This window comes from Leptonychotes weddellii, chromosome 6 (assembly GCF_054177405.1).
Source record: "Leptonychotes weddellii isolate Sample4059 chromosome 6, ASM5417740v2, whole genome shotgun sequence".
Classification (NCBI taxonomy): Eukaryota; Metazoa; Chordata; class Mammalia; order Carnivora; family Phocidae; genus Leptonychotes; species Leptonychotes weddellii.
In genome coordinates this window covers 80,523,880-80,539,726 of record NC_138374.1, presented here as the reverse complement: position 1 = coordinate 80,539,726, position 15,847 = coordinate 80,523,880, and the positions used below count along the sequence as shown (strand labels likewise).

Below are 15,847 nucleotides of genomic sequence, written 5' to 3'. Positions count from 1 at the left end.
ACACAACTGTTCAAAATCTTTGGGATGCAGCAAAGGCCATCCTAAGAGGAAAGTATATAGCAATAAAAGCCTTTCTCAAGAAACAAGAACGGTCTCAAGTACACAACCTAACCCTACACCTAAAGGAATGGAGAAAGAACAGCAAATAAAGCCTAAATCCAGCAGGAGAAGAGAAATAATAAAGATCAGAGCAGATGAAATAGAAACCAAAAGAACAGTAGAACAGATCAACGAAACTAGGAGCTGGTTCTTTGAAAGAATTAACAAGATTGATAAACCCCTGGCCAGACTTATCAAAAAGAAAAAAGAAAGGACCCAAATAAATAAAATCATGAATGAAATGAGTAAGTCAATCAGAGAAAGATATGTATAATATGACCTCAGTGATATGAGGAATTCTTAATCTCAGGAAACAAACTGAGGGTTGCTGGAGTGGGGGGTGGGGTGGGAGGGATGGGGTGACTGGGTGATAGACATTGGGGAGGGTATGTGCTATGGTAGCGCTGTGAATTGTGCAAGACTGCTGAATCACGGACTTGTACCTCTGAAACAAATAATACATTGTATGTTAAAAAAAAAAGAAGATAGCAGGAAGGGAAAAATGAAGTAGGGGAATCGGAGGGGGAGACGAACTATGAGAGACTACGGACTCTGAGAAACAAACTGAGAGTTCTAGAGGCGAGGGGGGTGGGGGGATGGATTAGCCTGCTGATGGGTATTAAGGAGGGCTCGTACTGAATGGAGCACTGGGTGTTATGCACAAACAATGAATCATGGAACACTACATCTAAAACTAATGATGTAATGTATGGGGATTAATGTAACAATAAAATTAAAAAATATATATTAAAAAAATGTTAATGAGTGGAATGTCATTATCAAGCAAGCAAACAAAAAAACTACACCTGAAATAGAGTTCCATTTTAGTTAGATTTCCTTGAATCCGACGGCAGTACTGGAGTGCCAGCCCACAGAATGCAGGGTCGCGCTGGGCCTCGGTAAGTCGGTGAGTTTTCATCACTTTTCTTCTAAATTGTACCTTTTATGGTTTAGACATTCTCTGTTCTAACAAAGAATACATCTCACTAAGTTATTACTCTGTAGGTCCCTAGAATACGTGATCACATAGCCCGACAGGAGGCTGGGAAGCGCTGTGAAAACTCTGATTAGGCTGAATTTTGAAACAAAGGATTCAGAGCCGTTGTCAAGGTCAGCTGCTGCACCGGCTGGCTGTCTGTGATAATGGGCCACTTTCTACCTTGAAAGAATGAAGAAGGTTTTCCTAGAGTATTATATTACCATTCAGAGGACAACACTACCTTAAAGGGTAGCAAAAATAAATTGTATTGTCACTTCTGTATTTTAAAAATGCTTCCCTTTTAGAAATACCACAAATGCTTTATAAGTCATTTATTTCATATCATTTATAAGCCAGAAGTTCTCAGATCTTTGGCAGTTCTTCAGGCCTGGATAGAGATGCTGTTTATCCAGAATGCACCTGACATGATCTCCTGGTTGTTCGGGTTGTCCTGCTATCAATGCGTGTGCAGCACTACTATTCTTTCTTTTTTAAGATTTATTTATTTATTTATTTGAGAGAGAGCGAGTGTGAGCAGGGGTGGGGGGTGGGGCGCAGGAGGCAGAGAGAAAGAGAGAAACCCAAACAGACTCTGCACTGAGCTCAGAGCCCAACACGGGGCTCGATCCCACAACCACGAGATCATGACCTGAGCCACAGTCAAGAGTCTGAACTGACTGAACCACCCAGGTGCCTTGGCAGAACTAACTATTAAATATTCTGAAAATCACTCCTGGGTACAGATCCTGAAATTTGTCTTTTTTTCTTCCATTGTGTAACTGAGATAGTAAATGTCCAGCTTCCAAGTGCTAAATTTAATTGCCGATCTGTTTGCATTTTTAGCTCTAATCCAAAGTAGATAAATGGAAAATCCACCGCGAAAGAAAAACACAAATGGCACTCTTCACAGTCACTAACCAGTGTATCACTGCTTGGCAAACAATTGCTAAAAATTGTTTTGAAAATTTATACAGGTAAATTTATGGAGACAATTATAGAATTCTAAGACAAGTTCTTACAAAGTATGTGTTCTTTTTAAATTTTATTGTGCACTTTTTTTTTTTTTAAGTAAAAGAAAGGTAGACTCCCACGTGCAGTGCCTCAGTGGATGTGTCTAGAGTCTTGGAAGCTTGACTCCCCTACATTCTCCCAAAAATGGACCCTGAGAGCGTGTCTGGAGGTCCTGGCAGGGAAACGCAGCTACTCACGTACCCGGGAGGTAGTATGGTGGTCCTCCTCTATCAGGGCGGGTCGTCCTCTTCGACCAAGCACACCACTTTGGGAGGGACGCACATGGAGCTGTGAGGGAGGCAGGGGACACCCACCAAGGGAGCCAGACCACCAGAAGCAAACCTGGTGACCAATGGGGTGACAGAAGTCACAGCCAGATCACCCTCACATCCTACTGTTGGCAGTTCTTGACTATTACAATAGAACAGTTTTTATCCAGGGAAAAACAAATTAAAAAGTATTTGTTTAACTTCACCAGCATTTAACATTTAAAAGACAAAGTTCTGCTGAGTACAGAAACTCAAGCAGCTTTATTTTTTTTAAAGATTATTTATTTGTTTGAGAGAGTGAGCGAGAGAGGGAACACAAGTGGGGGAGGGCAGAGGGAGAAGCAGGCTTCCCGCAGAGCAAGGAGCCCGATGCAGGACTCGATCCCAGGACCCTGGGATCATGACTTGAGCTGAAGGCAGACACTTACCAGGTTGAGACACTCAAGTGCCCCGAAACTCAAGCAGCTTTAAAAACTGGAGTTAAAACTTTTACATAAGTTCTATTAACAAAGACACCCTAGCAGCAACAAGCACAACTAGCATCCAGCTCCAGGTTTCCAATACCATTCTCTAATAAAAGAAACCAGGCTTCTTGCAGAAATGGCTGATTCTAGGACTAGAGCAGGAAACACACAGGACAAGCCTGGAACATTTTGTAGATCCAGAAAGGAAGGACATGCTAAAAACAGACAGACAAAAACTGCACAAAGATGGGGATATGTCAAAGGTACACAGGAGCCAAGTGAAAGAGCTCCCAACAGCCAAAGCTGGAATATTCTGAGCAGCAACATAAGTAAAGAGGTACTGGATTATAACCCAAAATGTAAAGGAAATGTCCATGAATCCATACTGATACAATTAAATGACTAAATAAAGGAGAAGAGGCCAATCTCCTACACAGGAAAATTGCAAATAATTTATGTAAATACTTCTCCTTCAAGAATGGGGACCATAGGGTTGCCTGGGTGGCTCAGTCAGTTAAGTGTCTGCCTTCGGCTCAGGTCATGATCTCAGGGTCCTGGGATCGAGCCCTGCAGAGGACTCTCTGCTCAGCAGGGAGCCTGCTTCTCCCTCTCCCTCTATCTGCCACTCCACCTGCTTATGTTCTCTCTGTCCCTCAAATAAATAAATAAAATCTTCAAAAAAAAAATTTGTTTGTCTGACATTATAATTGTGGTAAAACCTGTAGACTGATCAAACTGCCTCTATCCATTTTTACTATTATGTGCTTGCCCTGTAGACAGTATAAAGCTAACATGGGCCCAAGCCTTCAGTTACATTCAGAACAATCTTCACTTTCCCACAAGAGAGAATAAGACAAATAAGTCCCAATCAGGCATGACTTTCTTTTTTTTTTTTCAAAGATTTTATTTATTTATTTGACAGAGAGAGACACAGCGAGAGAGGGAACACAAGCAGGGGGAATGGGAGAGGGAGAAGCAGGCTTCCCGCAGAGCAGGGAGCCCGATGTGGGGCTTGATCCCAGGACCCTGGGATCATGACCTGAGCCGAAGGCAGATGCTTAACGACTGAGCCACCCAGGCGCCCCAGGCATGATTTTCTTATCACATGGTAGCCACGAGTAGTAATGACCCAGCCAATGTGTTGCACTGAATAACAGTGGGAATAAGCCTTTGGCAACCTGGTCTCCACTCACAGGCAGGCAGGCTCACCTTCCCAAGAACAGATGTAACCAGCAATGTGATCAAGGCCTCTGAGCAAAGTGCAGAACTGGTTTTAAGAGCTGTCAGTAGAAGCGCCTGGGTGGCTCAGTCGTTAAGCATCTGCCTTCGGCTCAGGTCATGATCCCAGGGTCCTGGGATCGAGCCCCACATCGGGCTCCCTGCTCAGCGGGAAGCCTGCTTCTCCCTCTCCCACTCCCCCTTGCTTGTGGTCCCTCTCTCTCTCTGTCAAATAAATAAATAAAATCTTTAAAAAAAAAAAAAAAAAGAGGTGTCAGTAATTTCACATGATATGAACACTACCTGTTTATTTCTATTATTCAGATGAGGCCAATGAAATCCTAGTCTTTCTACAAGCAAAGCTTATTATAAGAAAAAGGAGTAAAACGGATATGATGAAAATATCAGAATAACTTTCAATAAAAAATGGCCAGGGTGAGGTGCCTGTGTGGTCAGTAGGTTGGGCATCTGCCTCTTAGCTCAGGTTGTGATTCTGGGCTCCCTGCTCAGCGGGGAGTCTGCTTCTCCTTCTCCCTCTGCCCCGCTTGTGCTCTCTCTCTTTTGCTCACTCTCTCTCAAATAAATAAAATCTTTTTTAAAAATGGCCAGGGCTTATAGTGTTATTTGTTTAAAAAAAAAAAGAAATTGCACATTATAAGATTTACAACTTTCCTACCAATGAATGCTTCACAGATGAATATTCATGCAGCAATTGCAGTGGCTTTAGCAACTAAGACAGTCATTAAAGGCTTGTCATCTTGGTCCAACAATGCCCCTGGCGCCTCTAAATTATTAGATCTTAGTCTACAGCTTTGAATGCTGCAACAGCAACATAAAACAGAGAAATAAATGACCAGCATGAATAATCAAAGGTCACAATTTTCAGCAAAAGCTCGAAATTTTCTAGTTTCACCTACTTGGTAATATAAAACTATGTTAAGAAACTGTCTTGACCAGACTGAATAAATAAAAAGATGAAATTAAGTGAAACACATGAAAAGCCTGAGAGTCACAGGGCTTCTTTAAAAAGAGTATAATTAACTAACAGGCATTAGAGGGCTTTTTTAAAACTTAAAACTTCTTAATTAACTGTTTTCAGAGTTAGATGAACTGTCACTAGGCTTGTACCCCATTTAAGTTGGGACTGGGCCCCAGGCTACACTCCCCAAGAGCAGCGGTGCCGGGAGCGGATCCCACCATGAAGCCAGGGAACGGGGCTCAGAGAGCGCCACCCCAAGGGAGCAGGAGAGCCCAGCTCTCTCTGCTCAAAAAGCACCCCAGCACTGAGCACTGGGTGTGTGAATAGGAAGGTAATCAGTAAACAGATGAATATACCTGCGTGTGAAATTATTCCCACTCATGTGTGCTAGTCAGGGGGCTTTGGATGTAAGCAACACAAACAACCCTGCTAATCTAAGCTTAAAAAAAAGATAAAGTATTGACTCTTAAGGGACCAGAGCAGGGGCAGGGCTCTACTGGATTGTACCGGATAGTTCTTCCCTTCGGGACACTATCGTACACGTTTGCACCATGTCACTCAGCTCAGGGATTCAGGAGAGCACATCTGACCGCCTGGCTTGGGTTGCATATTCACCAGGGGATCTCATTACTGACAACTACACCACGCTTTGATCCAGGGATGGAGAAGGAGGCATGCGAAGCAAACGTGGGGTGCTCATCCTAGAAGGGAGAAGTGCGGATGCCAGGCAGGCATGAGCTCATGGACGCCCTGACGAAGGAGCAGTGGGTCGTAATAACAAACCAATCTCCAGGCACGTTCCTTTTCATCTATCTGTTCCAAATGTCCAAACAGTCTTGGAAGGTGGACATCAGAGCCCCATTTGATTAGAGTTGGAACTAAACTTCATGGAATTTCAGTTACTTAGCTAAAAGCATGTGGAATCAAACCTAGGCCTTACATTCTCTTCTGCCTCTCCACAGACATGCAAGTTTCTCATCTAAGTGTCAAGATGTGAAACATTAAATCCATATACAGTCTCAGAAATGCAAACCTGGTAACCAACAGTGAAGATAAGGACTTCTTGCCCTCATATTATCCAGGTTTTTTCACATAATATATACAGAATCCTTTTCCTTCCATGAAAACGTTATTCCTTTATATATAAACCTGCAGTTTCCATGGCTAATGACAATATACAGATAACAAGGTAACAAATACAATCCTTAGGAACAGGTTAATGAATCTGCTCACCTCTCTACCAGCTCAGAATGCCCCCTCACTAGTTCTATCAGGACATATATATGGTACTGGGAACAAGGGATCCCAGGTCAGAATATAGCACATTAGGCAAAAATCAATAATCCCTAAGGGCAAATCGTCCACCCTACTAACAAGGGGCCAGAAGCAGGAGCACGTTTTAAACCAGTGCAAGCCCAGCATTTTTCCACTATGCAGAAAATGTGGGTTCATCTCTAGATCAGTTGAAGCACAGACATGCAATTCACTTTATTATCTGGGTCACTGTATCTGTAACCTAAGCAGATGGTAGGTGTGTTTTATGTGAAATATTTAATTAGGCCATCAGGAATGTGGTGGTACCAGCTGTTATGGCCTGCTGACCTTGGTAAAGGAGGAGATATCAGCAAAATGAGGATGACCACGTTCAGAGAAGTCCAAGAAATGGAGCCTGTTGATGAAAATAAAAGCTACTCCAACTTCGCCACAACGAAGGCAATAAATGTTTGCCCAAGCACAGCGATCTGGCTCACATCACTCACCATCAGGCCCTCTGGGTTTATTAAGGACTATTTTTTTTTAAGATTTTATTTATTTATTTCTCAGAGGCACAGAGAGAGAGAGACAGAGCATGCGCACATGAGACAGCACGAGCAGGGGGGCGGGGGTGGCAGGAGAGGGAGAAGCAGACTCCCCACTGAGCAGGGAGCCCAATGTGGGACTCGATTCCAGGACCCTAGGATCATGACCTGAGCTGAAGGCAGATGCTTAACCGACTGAGCCACCCACGCATCCCTATTAAGAACTATTTTTAAATGATTTACACTGATACGTACAAAGGAAAAACTCTGGAAATATGTACTTCATAATAATAGGGGGCCCTCTCATGCTCAAGCTCTCTCTTTCTCTCTCAACTAAATAAAATCTAAAAAAAAAAAAATGGTTCTTATTTCTAGGTGATGAACTTACGGGTGAGTCTCATTTTCTTTTTCTATGTACTTTTATGATTTCAAGTATTTACTTTAAAAAACCAATGACTTCTACCCATTTATGTCTTTTCATATAGTACCCGAGTTCCTGAAACACTGCCTTAAGAATCCACTTTTGGTTATTAAAAAAAAAATCCTCTATCCTTTCTCACTTACATTTAAGCAATTTTTCATTTTTCATAGCCGACCTCCCCAACTGGCCTACAAAGCCCTCCAGTATCTCCAGTGCTGGATTTTTCTTCCAGGTCACGTCAGGGGACTCCTGTTACAGCAAACCCCAGGCTAGACCTCCGACCCACCCACAAGAGTTCTACTGGAACCACGTGAATGCCTCACCTTTCCTCAGAGGCTCTTGCACTGTTCCTCTGACCCCTCACATCTCTTCAACCAAACCATGGAGATGTGAAGCATTAATCCACAGTCTCAGAAATGCAAGTCTTCCTTGAAAACAAGAGTTCTTAATAACAAGGACTATCTGCCCTCATCTAACAAAATGGAGTCAAAATCCTCTTCCATTCAATAGAGAGAGAATATAAATATATTAACTTGCTTACATAGAAATGAAAAGTTTCTGTGGCTAAGGATACAATATGGTGACAAATCAGATCCAATCTCTCCTCAAAGTCTTCACAAAGAAAAGAAAGGCTAGAAACAAATAACACCCTCAATTTCCTGCCCTTTTCCAGAGTGAATCCCCTGGGGCTGTTTCCCCCCCACTGATAATTCAGTTACAGTAATTCAATAAACTTTCATTGAACTTTGGGCCAGATGTCCACAAGATGCTGGGGACTTTTCTGGGCAACAGAGTTGCCCGCCCTCACAGAGACAATGGTCACTGCTACTTCTGCTACCCTGTCCTCATCCTGGCCAGGGCTCCCCTATAGGAATCAGCTTGTGCTGCCTTAATGAAGAACCACAGACTGGTTCTGGCTTATGCAACAGAAACGTCTTTTTTCTCCATTCTGGGGGCTGGAAGACTGAGACCATGGTGTGGGCAGATTTGGTGTATCCTGAGGCCTCTCTGCTTGGCTTGTGGACAGCTGTCTTGTCACTGTCCTCACATGGTCCTCCGTGTGTGTGTGTGTGTGTGTGTGTGCGTGCGTGCACGCGCACGAGCACATTCCAATGTCTGTCTTTCATAAGGACACCAAAGTGGATTAAGCGCTCCACCCTAAAGGCCTCCTTTTAACTCAATCACTTCTTTACAGACCTTATCTCCAAACAAATTCACATTCTGAGGTAAATGGGGATTGAGATTTCAATATATGAATTTTGGAAGAACACAGTGTACCCATGCCACCCCCTCTCCTTGGGTCCAGTCTCTCACTTGGTCCTGGCTACTTGCCCTCAGTAAATAACAGTCTCAAATCCTGTTCATATTTTAAAACACTAGCAAGCCTCCCTAGCCCTTATCTGCCCCAGGTTCAATCTGGCTGCTTTCCTTAATGGTGGCAAGATGTGAAAATACCCTGAACTAGGAGTCTCCAACTCAAATTAGAAGGGCAGACCATCAGTGGGCCAGGTGGAGGAACAGAGGGACCAATCACATCTGAAGGTAGAAAGGCAGAAGCCATAGGCCACTGCCAGCTAACTGTACTTAAGTGTGAAAACAGGAAAGAGGACTTCAACCACCTCCATTTTTTACCTCAACCTTTCTAACTGATTCAGTTCTTCTCAGTTTATCTCTGAACTCAGGGAAAAGACCCTACAAGCAAAGCATTCCCTGACGGGAACTGAGAGTATCCCCTCAAGCATCCCCTGCCCACAAACAGTATACTCAGTGGATCTGCCTGTAGCTCGCTGCAGTCAGCCTGTCCTGAGTGGTGATCACTCTGCTCTTCCTGAATACACTTATAGTTTATGACAATTTGGAGCCTGCCTCAGTTTACCTCTTTAATTAGGTAGACATACCTAACATCCTATATTCACTTTAATTTCAAAACGGAAATCAAGGCTCCCACGTATTAGAATTACCATTTCAGCCAAGGTTCTCACACCACACTTGGAAAATGGCCCTCATTTATCCCTGGTGTGGCATTCATAGTAAGAATCAGATTTTCTCCTGAAAATTTTACATGAAATATTATTTTTTTTAATAGAAAGAGAAAGAGATCATGCACCTGGGTGGGGGCGGGGGGGGGCAAGCAGACTCCGGGCTGAGCACAGAGCCAACATGGGGCTCAATTTGAGGACTCTGAGACCATGACCTGACCTGAGACCAAGAGTCAGACCCTTAACCAACTGAGCCACCAGGCAGCAATGAAATAATATTCTTTAACTATTCTTAGGATAATTTCAACTACATGTGAAAAGAATAGAAAAAAAATAGAATACTCTAAAAATATATCTTATAAAAAACTAGAAACAATTTAAACCCTAAATGAATAAAAAGAATAAAATTTAAAAATTAAACACACACCAAATTTTATTTACCCCTTTATTTTTATATTCAGCCATCCTGGAAATCTGAATTACGTGTCCTCAAATGTTTAGATACTCTCAAAGAAATCAGAAAACTATTGTTGACCCAAACTACTATTAAAACAACTATCATACAGCACAAATGATACATAACTATACATCAAAATAGGGAAGAAAATTCTACACTGAAGTGAACATTCCTCCATAAACCAACATGAAATTTTCTTTAAGAGGAGTTCTGAAATATCTATTGGGAAAAAACCCACATGAATTCGGTGGGTAAATGAACTAGCTGAATAAATTAAACAGGTATTTGTGTGTGCTGAATATCCCAATCAAGAAATAAATCGAGTTAGCATCATTCGGAAAATTCTAGTGGTTCAAAAAGCCACACAAAACCAACAGCGAAAAACACTGCACAGAATTTATGTGCTTGGAAAAAAAGGTTGCAATTATTATTTTTCTCTTGTGACAAATGCAAAACAAGCAAAATCAATAACCAATTTTATTCTAGATTTTTATCCACCATAGTTCATAAGGGCAATTTGGTATACTCCCTGAACAGAACCCCTGACTCAGCATCTTCCCAGACAAGTAAATCTGTCATTCTAACCAATATATAACTCATCATATAGGGCAGAGAGAACACTTTATATCTAATACTTTAATAAAACTCAGGAAAGGTTGGGAATACCTTAAAACCTTGGGTATTTTAGAACAAATTTATCACATTTAAATATAATTTTAGAAACTGTATCATTTCAGCTGATTTAAGAATGATAAAAAGCCAAATTTATGGTAATTGAATCCATATTAATTTTTCAATTAACTTTTCAGAAATAATGATTTGCCACAAGTACTCTCAGACTCAGAAGCTTCCTAAAAAACAAAACTGAGTTTCCCAAACATTTCATTACTGGGCATTGGCCAGGAATACCATCCTATTCCAGCACACAGGCAGGTATTAAGACTTCAAATTACCTAAAATGAACATAATGACAGGTCACTTCTATACAGATAACAGACACTGAATATAAAAATTACATTTGAATTGTTTGCTTTACCCCAGCTATTTGGATAAATGTTTTATATGAAACATCACAAAATCTATATCCTGGGTATAAGTCATTCATACAATTACATCTCTCTTTTAATTACAGCTTTTCCATGCACCTGTGTGGCTCATTCGTTCAGCGTCTGCCTTCAGCTCAGGTCATGATACCGGGGTCCTGGGATCGAGTCCTGCATCGGGCTCTTTGCTCAGCAGGGAGCCTGCTTCTCCCTCTATACCCCCCAACTCATTCTCTCTCTCTCTCTCTTTCTCTCTATTGTGTGTGCGTGCACGCATGCAAAAATAAATAAATAAATAAATCTTTTTTAAAAATTACAGATTTTCCTCAACTTATGATGTGGTGATACCTGAATAAACCCATCATAAGTCGAACATTTTATAAAACAAAAATGCATTCAGTACACCTAACCTACCACACAGCATGTATTATTCTAGCCTACTGTTAATATGCTCAGAACACTTAAGTTAGCCTACAGGTGGGCAAAATCAAATAACACAAAGAGCCTATTTTATGGGAATACTGTAATGAAAGCAAAAACAATGCTTCTATGGGGACAGAATGTTTGTAAATATGTAGGTTGTTGAACATCATGATCGCATGGCTGACAGAAGATGTGGATTGCAGCCTCTGCCCAGCATCGCAAGAGAGTATCATGCTGCCTAGCGCTAGTCTGGGAAAAGATCCAAATTCAAAATTCCAAGTATGGTTTCTAATGACTGTGTATCACTTTCACAGCATTGTAAGGTCAAAAACTCGTAAGCCAAACCATTGTAAGTCTAGGACATCTGTATTCTTCAACATCATCAGATTCTATTATCTGTATGTTTCTCTTCCTTATTTTCTTTCACTTTTTTCTTATTTATCCTTGGCCCATGTTATTATGTGAACCTGGTTTTGTAAACCTCAAAATCTCCCAGAGCTCCAAGATGGAACACCTAAGTATGTGTCCTCTTGTTTCCATCTAAAATTCACAATAAGGAGTGGAAAAGGACAAGGAATTGGGAGCTACTAAATAAAGCTGATTGCAAACAAACCATATCATATGAATGTGACCCAGGGAAAGGGCCATTTATGGTAACATTTATCAAGGACATTTATATGAAGAGCAGAAGCTGAAAGAGCATCCAAAGAATAGCTGAAGTATATAAAAAATTTAAAAAGGAAAGAAAAACGGGGCACCAGGGTGGCTCAGTCAGTTAAGCATCCGACTATTGGTTTCAGCTCAGGTCATGATCTCAGGGTCCAGAGATCAAGCCCCACATCGGGCTCTGTGCTCAGAGTGGAGTCTGCTTGGAATTCTCTCGCTCTCTCCCTGTGCGCCCCTGCCCCCACTCGCAACCCCCCCCTTAAAAATAAGTAAATAAAATCTTTAAAAAAAAGAAAAGAAAAGATGCTCTAAAGTTTAGAAATTTATCATTATGAGACACGAAACATGTTTTTCATCTCTAAGTGGAAGGGAGACAAATAAATCACAGGTACCTGGTGGAGTTTGGGTTTGCTTAAGAAAAGGTCTGAGATTTGCCCTTTTTGGTTGACATGTTAACTGTACCTACTATTCAATCTCAAGTTGTCACAGGAACCCCATCAATAAGACTGAGACAAGGACCAGAGACCATGGAGCTGGAATCAATGCACTGTGGGGGTTACTGCTTTGCATTAACTAGTCTAGTTAAATAAGATGTGTAGACTACCTCTGGGGATACAGGAGCAGATCTGCATTCTCAAAATTTTTAAAAATGAAGAGTGACAGGAAAGAATCAGCCTCATTTTGGCAAAATCACCCTGGGAGAAAGGGCTGGGAAAATGAGTGGAACGTGAGGTGAGACCACAAACACTCTTTTGGCTTAAAATACAGGAAGGAAGGTCTAACTGGTCAGGGGAAGAAAGAGGAGCCCCATATCTGTCTGCTTAAATTTTGAGCAACTGCTTATGTCTTTCTTTATGGAAAGATGACTATACAGGAGAAAGCAAAGGATGAGCCTATGAAAACTACGAGCTTCAGGACAAGGGGCACATTCCTCTGCAGGCACTCAGGACGTCATCTGTAAAGGACTTACTACGGTCATTACCTGTCAAGAAGACTTACGCTTTGTATTCTCAGTGAGATATAAAAAACATGGCTCCTAAAAGAACAAAAGCTAGGGATGAATATGATTTGCAAAGTCAACAGGTTGAGTTGTAAAGGAAAATGGCTATGATTTTATAACAATAAATGGAAGTTTTTTAAAAATTCACATCCAAAGCAATAAAAGCAAAAAGGACAATACAGAAAATCAATCCTGAAGAGTAGATGACAAATCAGAGAAATTCTCCAAGTTATTAGAACTGAGGTCAGCAAACTACAGCCTGAAAGTCAAAGTTGGCCTGCCATCTGTTTTTTTAATATCCTGTGATATTAAATGGTTTTTACAGATGAATACTTAACAATCAATCAATGATAAGGAGCTTTGAACCCCAATTAATCAAAAACTTCTCTCTCCCCCAAAGAATTATATTCCGCTCATAAGATCGATATTACCAAAAAAAAAAAAAAAACCCAAACAAAATTCTACTCATTATCATATTTTGAATTTCATCAATAAAAAATTTATAGAAATTTGTTTTCCCGTGTTATATAAATGGCTACATAATATCCTCAATTTTGCCTCATGGTTCACAAAGTATAAAATATTAATTATCTGGCGCTTTACAAAAAAAGCTTTTTGACCTCTGCTTTAGAGGAAAGAGAGAGATCTACAGGCTAGAAAAAAGAAAATGGCTATGGGTTCAGGGAGAAGAAATCCAACCAATGAATAATGGGTGTTTCAAAGAAGAACCAACACAAATGGGAGTGATAACCAGAAATATACTTCAAATAACTTTTTCTGATCTAAAGAAATGGCTAAATCTGACATCAAAGGGGATTTCAGAACATTCGGCATAGGTAATTCAAAGTGACTCACACTTGGACAACCCTTAGTAAAATTTTTTGAATTTTAAGGTTAAAGAAAAAAAATTCTGACGACATACAGACAGGGCTGGGGCAATGATAGCAGGACAGGTTGCCCAGGAAGAAACAAAAAACAGACTGGCCCTGGACTTTCCCTCCGCAACAGTAAAACAATGGCATAGCAGAAACACTTTGACTTTTCTCTTGAAGAAAAAAAAAATTGTGACTCAGGAATTTCATATTTGCATACACTGATGTTTTATGTCTAAAAGTCTTGAAGACACTTTTTCAGAAAACTGACCATCTACCCAAACTTCTTAATAGGTGTCCGTGTGTATTTTTTTTTTTTCCAGGCAACAGAGGTGAGTCACTAGAAGTGTAAGGTTGCAGAGCACGGACTCTGGATAGAGACCGGAACTGATTCAGAGTCCTGGCTCCAGAAGATTAGTAAGCACAGACAAATTATTTCAGCTCTCGGTGCCCCCATTCCTTCATCTGTACAGGGGGCTTATTAATGGGACGTAGCTTAAAACGACACGGAGAAGACTGAAGGTGAGTTAGCTCATCTAAAGAGCTGAGCGCAGTGCCAACGGTGGTAATTTGTAAATACTTAATAAATGTTAGATGTTGCAAAGATTATCCTGCACACTACCAGACAAAAAGAAATTGAGAACCAGAAAAATGGAGAATATGAAGTATTAAAGCACTGATGCTCAAAAACCACAGTTCAGGGGCGCCTGGGTGGCTCAGCCGGTTAAGCGGCTGCCTTCGGCTCAGGTCATGATCTCAGGGTCCTGGAATCGAGCCCCATGTTGGGTTCCCGGCTCAGCAGGGAGTCTGCTTCTCCTTCTGCCTCTCGCTCTGCCCCTGCTCCTGTGCTCTCTCTCTCTCAAATAAATAAAATCTTAAAAAAAAAAAAAGAGTTAAATAGTCAAGTCGAGATGATTGTAAACGTGGAAAAGGCAAAGAAAAACTCGTGAAGAAGAAAATAAAACAAAAAATTAAAATTCATTAATGATACAGTTTTAGAAGACTACATTTTAGAAACTGGGGGCATTAGAGTCAAACTATATTGTTTTTTCAATATATATCAAAAAATAAATTTAGTTTGTAGATTCTGTAATTAGGTTTCACTTCCAATCAGAGGAGAGCACAAAAGCAAACAAAACCAAGTTCATGTTAGAAACCAGCAAGGAAGCATGAATGTAGAAAACAGGAATCACCTATATGTTGTGAAAATAAATGTAAATTATTTAAACTCTATTTAACCAGGACAAAGAACTTAAAATAGTCAAGAAGCAAAATGAACAGAAAGGTTAAAAATTAGAGAGCAGGCAAAGAAATGTAAAACATAATGAGAACAAAAGCAGAGTTAACAAATTAAAATTAGGTAACATAAAATCTGAGCAAAACCAAGACCTTAGGGCAACTTATATTGCTACCAATCCTATAATGGAACAACTGGGAGCCTTTCAACCTTCAGTAATATAACCTCAAAATATGAAAATCAAAAGCCATTAGAAATGAGTAAGAGTGAAAACAAATTGCAGCAGAAGACTGGGAAATACAGCATTCAATCCACAATTACAGTTGTGGAAGATTTCACCTGCACGGTTGGATTATTAAAGCACATCTACTCTGGATCCACCAAACAATATCCTACTTGTGAAAAAATGTCCAAGACAGAGTCTGAACAACTGATCATCTCTGAAACAAAATGATATAAATACATGGACTATATTCCAAAAACTAGAAAGTACTAAACGTAAATACAAAATTCCATCTATCTAAAACTCAAAAAGCATATCTATAACAACATATTTCTTAGAAAATAACAAAAAGAACTCATAGTATAGGTTGCAGCCAACACTGTGCTTATAATTCAATTCATGCCCTTAAAGGCTTTCATTATAAAGCTGGGGGTTTTTTTGTTTTGTTTTTTTAAAGAAAGGCAAATATATTAAACATTCAAGTTAGCAAGAGCAGGGGCCTTAAGGAAATCATGAGTTAGGAAACAACAGAATGCACATCAAAAAAGCCTGGGTGGCTCAGTCGGGAGACCATCCAGCTCTTGGATTCGGCTCAGGTCATGATCTCAGCGTCATGGGATGGAGCCCTGCGTCTGGATGCACATTCAGCAGGGAGTCTTCTTGGGACTGAGATTCTCTCACTCCCTCTCCCTATGCCCATCCCTGCCT

General features: G+C 40.6%; 1 protein-coding gene across 2 annotated transcripts in view; it reads right to left on the bottom strand.

Annotated features, from left to right (window-relative positions):
* The window catches only part of SMYD3 (SET and MYND domain containing 3), a 647,362-nt gene that overhangs the window by 363,818 nt on the left and 267,697 nt on the right, over positions 1 to 15,847 (bottom strand). The gene's annotated exons all lie outside the window — the stretch shown is intronic.